The sequence below is a fragment of the Barbus barbus genome (genome assembly GCF_936440315.1).
Source record: "Barbus barbus genome assembly, chromosome: 7".
NCBI lineage: Eukaryota > Metazoa > Chordata > Actinopteri > Cypriniformes > Cyprinidae > Barbus > Barbus barbus.
In genome coordinates, this window is record NC_136735.1 from 21,410,949 (window position 1) to 21,424,840 (window position 13,892).

A 13,892-nucleotide genomic window follows, 5' to 3' on the forward strand; every position below is an offset into this window, starting at 1 on the left:
GACGACCAACCACTGAAGAGGGTTCTGGTCACACGACCTACCGAGCAGCCAATCCGAACGCAGTCCGTCTCGACCTGAACAAAGGACGGAATTCACCTGAGGAAAAAGCCTGAATTTTAACCGAAGGAAAGACTGAGTTCGATCGGAAACAACTGAAGGCACAGTAAGGCAAAATCTCTTTATTGACTGAAACCGGGATACCTCTCGGTTGAGAGTAAATATAGAATGATTCTCTGTCTATGAGTTTCCTCAAGTTGAAAAGCTAGCATTAGAAATGAAGACTCTCTTCAGAGCATAACAACCCATTGCAACGAATGTGTGTGTTTATGTCTGTTTTGTGTTGTCTAGTCAGTAGTGTATTAGAGTAGTGAATAAAACTTTGACTTTATTAAGAAATCTCTTGTCTGTGCTATGGATTTCGCATCTCGTAATTATTTGCCAAAAGATCGCGTTTACCTACGCTCATGAGGTCTGAGAACTAAGTTAACTATTTGGTTATTTTAATCGTTGGCCACGAATTAAATAAACAAAGTGTTAAGAGATAACTTGCTGAGATTAATGCTTGCTGGACAAGTCGTTGATAAGGTATAAGTTGGACGTTCTGATTAATATCCATTAATCATACGTCACTCGTAAGGGTGGTTCCCCAAAGCTAAAATGAATAAAATAAATATATGTAGGATTATTATTAACAATGTCTTACACGGGGAACCCCAGTATTACAGCACAGTCACACAAGCCATGATACAAAGTTACAGAAACTAAGCAACCGAAATAAAGAATAATCAAAACTTCTACTTAGCGCTTGCTCCATTTCTGCAAATCAGTTTTTGTAAATGAATGACTTGATCCACATATGGCATTCATCAACAGCCGCTTGCGCCACCTGCTGGTGAGCGGCTGACATCAGCTGGAGATCATGCATCGGTGCTCTACTGCTATTCCTTCGGGTCCCGGATGTGCACCGCTGATTTTTCTGCCGAATTTTAACCACTGAATTTGTGGCAGCGAATTTGGAAAGTGAAATAAAATGACCGAAATTTGCCTGTCGAATATTATACATCGTATTTTTAAACAGATTGAATATTTTGGAAGTGAATTCTGTAAGGTGAATATGAATTATTGAATTTGTTATTATGAAAATGTGTGTGAAATATTTTGAATTGAAATATTCACAGCTTAAATAAACAACTATGTTAAATTTCAGGACCTAAAAATGCAAGCCCTAGAAATACAAGGCATTCAAATGCAAGCACTGTTAATTGCAATGCATCTTTTTTTTCGATTTGTGGAATTCAGCATGCTTTATGTTTTAAAAACTATTGGCATTATTCTACTTCCATATAAAAGCCTGTTATAAATAAAATATTGATTGAATTGTCCTTTGACTGTCAAACACTAGGATTAGGCTATATAATAAAAAAATATCCAAGCCTAAAATTACAAAGCACTTACAGTTTGTTCATTTTTGCTCCAATTTTGACTTTAGCTGGTATAATTGTTTTTCCTAGGGAAACTTGACATATTGGTCTAATATTTGTATAAGAAGATTGGTCAAAAAGGACACAATGACATAAAGTGAAAGCAAATAAAATTTTGAATTTCAATGATTAAGGTTAGTTAAAAATATTAAGGTTATGATAACGTCAGCTTCAATGGTTGTAACCCAAACTGACATGAAAATGGAGAATTAAAGTGATTTACTTAGAAATATAGTCTGCTTGGGTCACACAAAGTTCAGCTGAAGGACAACTGTCACTCAAGAGAGAGAGAGTAGTATAAGTTATGTCAAAATGATTGATTTTATTACCCTCATAAAAATTCCACCCCCCTCCCATAACTGGACACCTGTTTGGACACCTGTTTTGTACACCCCCCAGCCCCCCGTCTAAGCGGCCATCTGGTTATTCACCTTATAGTGAACTTAAGGAATTTATGACAATGTGTGTGTGTGTGGGGGGGGGGGCGATGTTATGTGGTTTAAACTTTAAATGATGAAACTGTGTTAAATGGGGTAAAGGGAAGTTTTTATTAAAGTGTTTTCACATACATATCAAGAAAAAACATCAAACGTACAAAGACTGTTTATTTCCCTACAAGTGGAGACTAGTGTTGTTAAAACAGTTCATTGATCAAAACAGATCCTCTTTCTAACATGTTCAGCGATCAAAGGACATCCGCGTTAACCATTTTATGAGGCGCACCTGCGCGTGTGCACCTCTGTCGAAGGTTTAGGCAGAAGTTCGCCGACCGGTCAAAGGTGTGTACCTATTGAACCTTTTTATGAGACACATCTGGTGAAGTTAGGTATAGTTGAGAATTGAGTGTTTATATACCTAGTTTTGTTATTTCTTTTTTTTCACTCATATATTTTTCAACCGTCAACACAAACACACACACACACACACAAATCTGAGTATGCTAAATTTTAAATACGAGCAAAATCATATGTTGTTTTTACTTTTTGTTGTTATTTAAGAAATGTTTTCATTTTAATCTACACTGTAGATAGTATGTGTACTGTAAAAGAACAAATATACATTTCACTTAAAACTTCAGTAAAATAATTACACCGACAGTTTTAAACATGATTAAAAAGTTTTAAACACTTTGTGTGTCACTAAAGTAAGTCATGATGTCAATTGTCTTTAAATTAAACTTTAGTTTTATTCTTCAATTTCTTTAAAATAGCTTGATGATAATGTGTCCCAAGTGGTTTTCTCACGAGTAGATAACTCTTTGGATGTCTTTGTGACAAACACATAATTTTTTACTTCAGAAAAGTTTTCAAAACGTATGACTGAACTTTTACTCATTTGACAGACCTACGTTTCAAATTATTTACCCGAGGCGTTTAACAGCCAGAGGGGATACATGTTATTTTCTAATGTTCGTGGGAACCTTTATTGGTGTAAATTTCTCACCTAGAACACAAAACTTGTAAATCTTTTGGATTGTGTATGTTTTAGGTGAAGACAGCACTTTGCGAAAGACAGCTCTTTAAGTCTTGCTGTTTTAACCTTAAACCTATTACAGCTGAAGCAAATCAAACTATTGCACTGAAAGCTGCACATTCATTCAAGTTTGAACATGTTAAAATTTCCGCACTCTTGTAAAGACACATAAAACACATAAAACACACACACACACACACTAAAACAAAACCCTATACAGTTAAACATTTAGACTATTATGATGTGTATTTATGTTTTCATCTCTACAAGATGAGGAAAACAGCATGATTAAACAATGATATAACTTTTGTTTTAACAAATAAGTTTTTCATCTAAAACCATGATGCTCTAAAGCAAGGATTAGAAGCAGGCAAGACACTTACAGAGATTTTTCTTTATGAATTTGATCTATATTAGACTGAAAATGACTTTGTGCCACAAATGCTTCTCAGAATCTTTACAACAGATTAGACTGTCTTTCTCACTTTAAAAATGGTATTATTAACCTCAGGGTTTAAATGTAGCATTTTTCACAGTATAATGTTTTATTAAAATAAAAACAACTGGTCTACATAGGTTTATTTTACTAAGATTTGATCAAATAACTGATATAAGAAACATGCAAATATTCGATAAGTCCATCTCATCACACCACAAACTGAGGTGTCTGATGGTTTGCGATGACGTAAATATCTTCCTGATACAGACGTGTTAAGTGTCTGTAAAATAGTTTAAAAAGTCATCCTTTTTAGCGTTCATGTAGGATTTGTGTCCACGCTCAAGTGGTTTTTGTGTAACAGTATCCTGAGACAAATGAAAACAGAATGTGTGAAAGATTTTTCTCTTTAAGATATTTGTAATGACAGACTAAAAACTTTATAAAACAATTGTGTGTATGCATTTCTCTCGTACATGTATACAGTAACTGGTGAGTACACGAAGCAGTATTAATACATAACCTCATAAATTCAGCGTGATTCTATCATATTAATCAATAATAAAATATTTAATTCATATACCGTATCAGACTTTCTCTTCAAAACACAATAAACTTTCTTACGACTTTTTAAATGTGTTGAACAACCGGTTTTGGGGGGAAAACCGTATAGTGTTGTGTTTCTAAGTTAGGATGCTTGTAGTTAATCACGTCTTTACCTAAAACATTTTTTATTCAAACTCTCTTACGCACACACACACACACAGAGAGAGCTTTCCCGGACAGCTGCAAATTGGCAACAAATTCTTTTCTTTGTTTTATCATAGAAAACCCTATAACGGAGTTATTTTATGCATTATCGCACCTATAGATGCTGAAACAACGGGTGCTCCGTTTCAACATATACACGTCAAATCTGTTTTACCCTAAGTATATCGTATTCTTCTTATATATATATATATATATATATATATATATATATATATATATATATATATTTGTTTAGGCTAAATAGCTACGTTTTAACAATTCTTTTTGTTTTTACAAAGATGTTATATTGAACGCGTGTAACTAATACCTCCTTCAAACGTTGCGGCCTTTCAGGTCAGCGAACCACAATACCCAGCATACACCTCAGACTACAAACGTGGCCGTCGGGGATCCATATCCCAAAATGCTCGTGCGTGACAGTGCTCTAAACTGTAGGACTTCGGATTATACGGGCGCACAGATGGCCTATATAAAAAGACACGCATTTCCACACTTTTTGTGAAGTACACGCACCTTTCCTTGTTGTGATGATCTGTAAACCCTTTTTGTGGTTTCTGTTAGCGACGCGAAGTCCGATTCATTTCTGCGAAACGATTCTTTCCCACAGTTTGGTTCAGTGATTCGGTTCAAATAACCAATTCTTTGTCTCATTAAGTCATCTCGCTGTAATCAAAATGCGTGTGAAAGGTGGGATAACATATTAACGTGATGTTTTGGTACGTGTCTTACACAACTGCGTGTTACTTAACGTTTTTATTAAGTTTTAATGTAAAAGGTAATAGTCTGTTAACAATTTAGACGCTTTTATTATGAAATCGCACAAAGAACCACTGAAGTACGCACTGTTTGTTAACATGGTATTAATCAAAATAATAACCTACTACGAGGTTTATTTACAGCATGCTGAATGTAAAACAGTTAAACAGAAAAATTACAACATTTCAAACTTGTTAAACAACAGCTTCAATACATTCCTCTTATGAAAACGGTTAAAATCGAATACCGTCAAACAGAACGTTGTCTGCAAGTTCCCAACGTGTAAATTACCAACAAGTTCTCAAAGAGAAACATGCTTATGCCGAGCTTGAAAATATGTTCAAAACACATAAATAACCATCACGCATAGTTTGTGCGTCGTATTCTGTACGTTCAATCAAAAACACGACCGACAGACAGACAGACAGACAAAACCTCAACGATAGCTGAGATGGATCGGGAGGGAGGACAAAATTATTATTATTAACACAATAACATACCGGGTCCGAGAAATTTGATACCCTTACTACAGATTTTCGTGACATTCTTTATTCTAGTTGTTATTTTCCTCTTATTCAATCATAAACCTGCAAGAGTTAAATTAATTGATAACATTTGAACAAATTCTCTAAGTGAAAAAATGAAATCCTGTGTTTTACGTTCAGATTTGTCTGATCGTTTTGCGATATTGCATTATTCTGTAATTCGGGTTAACCGGGTTAAATTCTCAAAAGAAATACAACAACAATTAAATGACAGTCCTTCTACATGACACTGCTTAAGACTAAACAACACTAAAGGACATATTTCTGGTCTGTCTACGATGTGTGCGTTCACAAGACAAACCGAGCATGAAAAACGGGCGTTTGTGTCTTTCTGTTAGCTACATACGACTATTTCACTTCAAACTTTTCTAACTATTACGCTTGAAGCTACGCATTTCACAGTACATACGCAGATACGCGTTTCTTTTTCGTATGTCTCTAAACAATAGTTCACGAGTTCACACTTACATATAATAATAACGGAGCAAGTTTATGCGTATTTGGCGTGCTGTCCAGGGGGAGGGCTCCGAGCTCGGTAATCATTCCCGAGCCCGGGGTACTCCCCTCGACCGGGGAGAGGGTACGAGCTCGGCATTTAGCCCGGACCCAAAGTGCTCCCCCCCCTGAGTGCTCCTCACCGTGCTGGGATAGGAACCGGCTGTGGTGAGGAGTCGGTGTGGTGGAGGGATGTCGGAAGACGAGAGATAATGACGGTAAGACTGCTTGGTTATTTATAGGGATTCTCTCTCGTGCTGATTGGATAGGTGGTGTGATTGCTGATGATGAATTGGCCGTGTTAATTATCTGCGCGTGCTCCTCCCGAAATTTGTTAATAAAACATCACTTCACGAGTTCACACTTACATATAATAATAACGGAGCAAGTTTATGCGTATTTGGCGTGCTGTCCAGGGGGAGGGCTCCGAGCTCGGTAATCATTCCCGAGCCCGGGGTACTCCCCTCGACCGGGGAGAGAGTACGAGCTCGGCATTTAGCCCGAACCCAAAGTGCTCCCCCAAAATGCTATTATTGCAGGACAGCAGCCGAAGAGGGGCTTGATAACCCCCCAAAAACTTGCATGGCTTAGGCTGAAGGGATGCTGGATACTGCTGTGGTAGTGGTATTTCTGTGGAATCTGGAAGTAGAGATGAGATACAGATAGGCTCCTGCGGGAGCGGTCACTGCTGCAGCAGTGGAGAAATATAGAAAAGGCTCCTGCGGGAGCAGTCACTGCTGCGGCAGTGGAAAAAATAGGAAAGGCTCCTGCGGGAGCAGTCACTGCAGCGGCAGTGGAGAAATATAGAAAAGGCTCCTGCGGGAGCAGACACTGCAGCGGCAGTGGGGAAATACAGATAGGCTCCTGCGGGAGCAGTCAGTGCTGCGGCAGTGGAGAAATATAGAAAAGGCTCCTGCGGGAGCAGTCACTGCTGCGGCAGTGGAGAAAATATAGAAAAGGCTCCTGCGGGAGCAGTCACTGCAGCGGCAGTGGAGAAATATAGAAAAGGCTCCTGCGGGAGCAGTCACTGCAGCGGCAGTGGAGAAATATAGAAAAGGCTCCTGCGGGAGCAGTCACTGCAGCGGCAGTGGAGAAATATAGAAAAGGCTCCTGCGGGAGCAGTCACTGCAGCGGCAGTGGGGAAATTACAGATAGGGCTCCTGCGGGAGCAGTTACTGCTGCGGCAGTGGAGAAATATAGAAAAGGCTCCTGCGGGAGCAGTCACTGCAGCGGCAGTGGAGAAATATAGAAAAGGCTCCTGCGGGAGCAGTCACTGCAGCGGCAGTGGGGAAATTACAGATAGGGCTCCTGCGGGAGCAGTTACTGCTGCGGCAGTGGAGAAATATAGAAAAGGCTCCTGCGGGAGCAGTCACTGCAGCGGCAGTGGGGAAATACAGATAGGGCTCCTGCGGGAGCAGTCACTGCTGCGGCAGTGGAGAAATATAGAAAAGGCTCCTGCGGGAGCAGTCACTGCAGCGGCAGTGGAGGAATATAGAAAAAGGCTCCTGCGGGAGCAGACACTGCAGCGGCAGTGGAGAACTATAGAAAAGACTCCTGCGGGAGCAGACACTGCAGCGGCAGTGGAGGAATATAGAAAAAGGCTCCTGCGGGAGCACACACTGCAGCGGCAGTGGAGAAATACAGCTGGGCTCCTGCGGGAGCAGTCACTGCTGCGGCAGTGGAGGAGTACAGACAAGGCTGAATGTAGTGCTGTTGGAATGAATGGAGTGGGGATGGGCCGTTGAAGGTAGATATAGGTGATGTTAAGAGGGGTTGGCTATGGAGGGTCTGAAGTTCGGGTTCCCAGGGACGTATATCATTAAAGGGGTTGGCCGATTAGTGTTTGGTGAGCTTCCTTGATCGAATATAGCTTTTGAAAGCTTCTGACGACCAGTGACCAAGTGCTTGAATCTGCTGCTGGAAAAGGCCTTTATGGGCCGCTGTGGTTGCTGCGCCTATTCGGAACGAATGGCTGGAAAAGTTTTCGGCTGGGGTACCAGATAGGAGCAGGACTGACTTAAGGTGCTTTTGGAACCAGAAGCGAGTGACGGGGCGGTTGGAGTCGTCTGTAAACAGGGGGTCGGATGGGAGTTTGGCCTGTGATTTCCTGAGGTGGAGGAAAGCTAGGAGGGCTTGGTATGGTAATATGGGCGATAGGAGGTTGAAGATGTAAACAAAGTGGCCTTCTTTGACTGGTCTGTTTTACTTGCTTAATGAAGTAAGAGATAGTTTCATCGTCCAGCACCGCTAGATCAGAAATGGTGGGGTGACTTTTTTACTAGACAATCAAGCGGGCGTGAGCTGGTGGATTTGGACTGAGATGATTCTGGGCAGGGGGGAATGGATGGGTTGGTGAAGGGGCATAAAGTGGTGGAGTGGGAATTGGATCGGCGGACCGCACATGTAATGTTACGGCGGCCTAAAAATATTCTGTTATGGAGTTCGGTGTCCAGGGCTCCCCAGTAAGGGGCTTGATTCCACTGGGCTACTCGAATGGCGCATTTAGCTGCAAATAGTTTATGGTACGTATAGAAGTGGGAGCCTCCGTATGATAATGCGAGTTCGGCAACTATCGCGAGATAGTCGCCGAGCTCGCGTCTTCTGTGGGGAAATTCGGTGCAAATAACTTCCGTTTAGCGGTTGGAAGTGATCGTGAATTCGGTGAATGATAAGATACGTGACGGGTTGTTAGCGGTGTTCTTTAAAGTGACGGAAGATTCATCAATTCGGCGATCAGCGGACGGAGGTGAAATTGGTGACAAAAAGGAAAAAGGTCTATATCCGCACCTGACAAGATCTGTGTCCTGATGGAGTTGGCTACGGGGCTGGTTCCAGTGCGAGCGCATTGGCGGGATGGGTAGGGGTGTGGCTGAAGAAAGTGAGAATGGACCTCGGGAGGAAGGAAGGGGAAAGTTAGCCGCGAAGCAGCTAGCGGAGGCATGCTTGTGCTTGGGAAACTTCGAGGATTGGAGGAAAGGGAGGGGAAGAAAGGGGGAAAGGTGGGCGCTGGGGCTTGCGCTGTTAGCGGCTGCGTGCTTGCGCTTGGGTAAGCTCGGTGAGCAGAGGAAAGGGAGGGGAAGAGAGGGGGAATGGCGGGCGCCGGGGCTTGCACCGTGGTTAGCGGAGGCATGCTCACGCTTGGGTAAGCTCGGTGAGCAGAGGAAAGGGAGGGGAGGAGAGGGGGAATGGCGGGCGCCGGGGCTTGCACCGTGGTTAGCGGAGGCATGCTCGCACTTGGGTAAGCTTGGTGGGCAGAGGAAAGGGAGGGGAAGAGAGGGGGAATGGCGGGCGCCGGGGCTTGCGGCGATTGCGGAGGCATGCTCGCGCTATACGTGTGTGGTGGGGCTGCTCAGTGTTGCCAACTTCTTTCGATGGAAAGTAGCTAAGCCAGTTTGAAAGTCGCTAAATGTCGCCAGATGACGTCATGCGCTAATTAGCATATTCGTGACGTCATAACGTCATATTGCCTTTACATTTGTTTGTCTCTCTGTGCTCATACTGTATTTTAATGCAGCCAAATGACGCGGTGGCTTGTGCTAGCTCGGTGGCTCGAGGTGGAGGGTGGGGGCTGGTGGCAGCGGCATCCGAGGTGCGGCCTAAACTTGCTGAAGGCCTTCGATCTGGTGCGGCCTAGTGGCCGGAGGCCCGTCCCAGAGGGAGTGGTGAATTGTTCTGGTCGTGAATAGGGAACGCCGCGGCCCTGGCTTGTTTTAGTCACTGCTTTGGACAGAGGTGAAGAGTTTGAAGGCTCCCCGGACTGAAGAGAAGCGTAGAGGGCGAGGAGATCCGCTTTGTAGAACGACTTGAAATGATGATGCTGGCGCTGGTGAGTACCTGGCGAAGTCCTGCCACGGTCCGATTTCCACGGCTGGGGCGTAAGAAATGGCTGATGTGAAGGAGGATGCAGGAGAAGGTGGATGACGCCTTGAAGATGCAGGTGATGGCGTGCCTCGACGCCTGGATGTATGAGCGGGTGCTGCGCGGGAAAGCCGGCGGCCCAGTGTTGCAGCCGTGGGCTCGAATATGATGTCCTGCGAAGCGCTGGTGCAGAGGACGGCTGCTGGTGGTGCAGGAGGATCCGTGGTTTCCAAGGAATTTTGTTTGCGAAAAGTTCTGTCTCTGACATGATTTCTTCGATTGGGTGTGCCAATGTCGGAAGACGAGAGATAATGACGGTAAGACTGCTTGGTTATTTATAGGGATTCTCTCTCGTGCTGATTGGATAGGTGGTGTGATTGCTGATGATGAATTGGCCGTGTTAATTATCTGCGCGTGCTCCTCCCGAAATTTGTTAATAAAACATCACTTAGGTAAATGACTTACATACAGTTGATACGTCATTTTAAGTGAAAGGTGGTACGATTTATGTCTTTTTTATTTTGTCCACACCAATGCTTCGATACCCACGTTTTCGACGTCTGTCTTTTAAGCCTGACCCCAGAAAACAGATGTCTCAATATTTTGTTCTTCTTTTTATGAAAACGTGTGGTAAACAGTTTTTGTCCTCATCTGCAGTATACCGATGCATTTTAACACGACATAAATCCCAATAGTTAGTTAGCAAACGCAACTGTTTATTACTGAGATAAGTCACATCAGAGCTGCATTCTAGTTTATATCCAACATTTTCATCTACCTACATGTTTAACGGCACTACTGTTCTAGGTCTCCTCATGCCGTTGTGAGATATAAACCGCAAAGTTTTTTCATAGCGTTAAGCTTTGAAACCATAACAATTTTTACGTTTCCATGACTTTGTGCGCTCTTTCTGCTTGAATTTGTTTACCGCAGTTTCACCATCCTTATCTTATTTTCCCCCGCCTAATTGTATTTGTTAGGCCTTACGCTTGCTAGTTTTGTGCTGTTCATATAATTCAATATTTCTGCTATTTTTTTATTCAATAAATATAGCCTCTTCATTCGAGACATTTACACTACAATATTGTATCAGATATAAGATACAAGATCCTTTCTTATTAAATTGATAACAAACAAACAAAAAACTTATCTTAGGCGAGACCGATGTTTAGGAATTCCTGGCGACAACCCCCCACCCTGTACACCAGCCAACAGGTTGAGGGCAGTTCCGAAATCTAAAACCGACGATGACTGGCCTGACAAACTCAGTTACGGCGTTGCTACCAGGTTTGAAAGTGCAGACGGCGGAGCTGCGTCAATCAAAACGTTATATACATGGATCGACAGAATCAGCTTCAAGAATCCAATTCATCTGAGCCTGACGCTCTCCGCAATTTTTCTACTGATAACGCTTCGGCGGATCTGAACCATAAACCGGAAACTGAAACTGAAAGCGAAATTCCACAGGACCGTCGCGGATTAAAACGGTCAATCAAGATTTTAGGAAACGGCGACAATGCTCTATATCGGTTAGGGGACAAAACATATCTCTTGGAAAGAATCGAATTCTGAAAAAATCGTCTGACGCTGCGCAAAAGCTAATGGATCGTGACCGGAGTTCTGGAGATGTTGCGGATGTGCAACTGGAGTGCGACTACGGTACTGGAAAAACGTGTCTTGTAAAAGACGTCATAGACCCCACTGTAAAACCGCATTACCGAGGACAGATGATCAAACTGATGCAAACGGTCATCGAGCATGCTTGCGATCTGAATCATGATTGTGTGGGGGGATACCGAGCGTGTAAAAAATCTCAAGAACGAAATGGACGTTGTAAGGCCGTGTTCACACTTGGCGTCTTTTTCGAAGCTGCCGGCGTCTGTTTTACATTATAATCCTATGGAGTAAACCGTGTTTTCAAAAACATCCTGAGCGCTTTTTAAAACGCCACAGCCGGCGTCTTTTTCTGCAGCTCAGAGCGTTTTTTCGAGTTGAAAAAATTTAAACTTTTCTGAAAAAAACGCCCTACGTCAAGCGCCTTTTTGACAGCTGACCAATGACAAGCGAGTAGCGAGATCTGTCGTTTCCATAACAACAAGAAGAAAAATGGAGAAGGTGCCGGTAGATAGACTGCTCGTACTAGTTTCGGAGCACAAGGAGCTATATGATATGAGCACAAAACTCTATCATAATATTGGTTCCTTCCCCGTATAATGTCGGGCACCCACAAACGTCGTTGTGAATCGACATTTTCTTTCCCGTTAACTTCAAAAGCCAACGCAAGAGCCAACTTTTTACTCTTTCCTTACATTTCTGCAGTACACAGCGCTAGGCTACTGTTACAGCTGTTGCTATGACAACAAAAGACGCTCTCAGCTGCTATTTGTAACAGACTCTGCCAGCTTTGTTTTTCATTAAAAAAACCCTCTTGTCAACTTTTTCTAGTCAAAAAAGACGCCAAGTGTGAACACGGCCTAAGAAGCCTGAAAAATAACCCATGGCCTGATTTGAGTAGCATGTTTCTCACCAGCAAAGAGTCTGCCTTTTTAATAGCCAGAAAAATTCTGGATGTAACGTCGGAATGTGAGGATGAAATGGACATTAACGAGGTTCTCTGTCTGTGTACGTGCATAACAGATTTATGCACGTCGTTGGCTGCAAAAAATTGTGATTCTATAACGTGTGAAATTGTTGAATCGCTGGTTGATTTTATATTTGAGCAAAACATGTTTGTCTGCAGAGATTTTCTTTTCTGGCTAGACCACCGGTTTAATGTCGTTACTACTGCTTGTTTGTAAATTTGATAATTTTTGTCACTACTTCAATGTATGATTGTATACTCAACGATATATTGTTGAAATAAAAGGTTGTCTCAACTCCTTATTCTGTTCTCTGACTTCATAAAAATGTATTTATTTAAAACGTTTAAATGTAACTATTTAAGCAGTACAGATAGTACGTTTTTTGTTTGTTTGTTATCAATTTAATAAGAAAGGATCTTTTATCTTATACCTGATACAATATTGTAGCGTAAATGTCTCGAATGAAGAGGCTATATTTATTGAATAAAAAATCTTGATTGACCGTTTTAATCCGCGACGGTCCTGTGGAATTTCGCTTTCAGTTTCAGTTTCCGGTTTATGGTTCAGATCCGCCGAAGCGTTATCAGTAGAAAAATTGCGGAGCGCGTCAGGCTCAGATGAATTGGATTCTTGAAGCTGATTCTGTCGATCCATGTATATAACGTTTTGATTGACGCAGCTCCGCCGTCTGCACTTTCAAACCTGGTAGCAACGCCGTAACTGAGTTTGTCAGGCCAGTCATCGTCGGTTTTAGATTTCGGAACTGCCCTCAACCTGTTGGCTGGTGTACAGGGTGGGGGGTTGTCGCCAGGAATTCCTAAACATCGGTCTCGCCTAAGATAAGTTTTTTGTTTGTTTGTTATCAATTTAATAAGAAAGGATCTTGTATCTTATACCTGATACAATATTGTAGTGTAAATGTCTCGAATGAAGAGGCTATATTTATTGAATAAAAAAATAGCAGAAATATTGAATTATATGAACAGCACAAAACTAGCAAGCATAAGGCCTAACAAATACAATTAGGCGGGGGAAAATAAGATAAGGATGGTGAAACTGCGGTAAACAAATTCAAGCAGAAAGAGCGCACAAAGTCATGGAAACGTAAAAATTGTTATGGTTTCAAAGCTTAACGCTATGAAAAAACTTTGCGGTTTATATCTCACAACAGCGTGAGGAGACCTAGAACAGTAGCGCCGTTAAACATGTAGGTAGATGAAAAATGTTGAATATAAACTAGAATGCAGCTCTGATGTGACTTATCTCAGTAATAAACAGTCGCGTTTGCTAACTAACTATTGGGATTTATGTCGTGTTAAAACGCATCGGTATACTGCAGATGAGGACAAAAACTGTTTACCACACGTTTTCATAAAAAGAAGAACAAAATATTGAGACATCTGTTTTCTGGGGTCAGGCTTAAAAGACAGACGTCGAAAACGTGGGTATCGAAGCATTGGTGTGGACAAAATAAAAAAGACAAATCGTACCACCT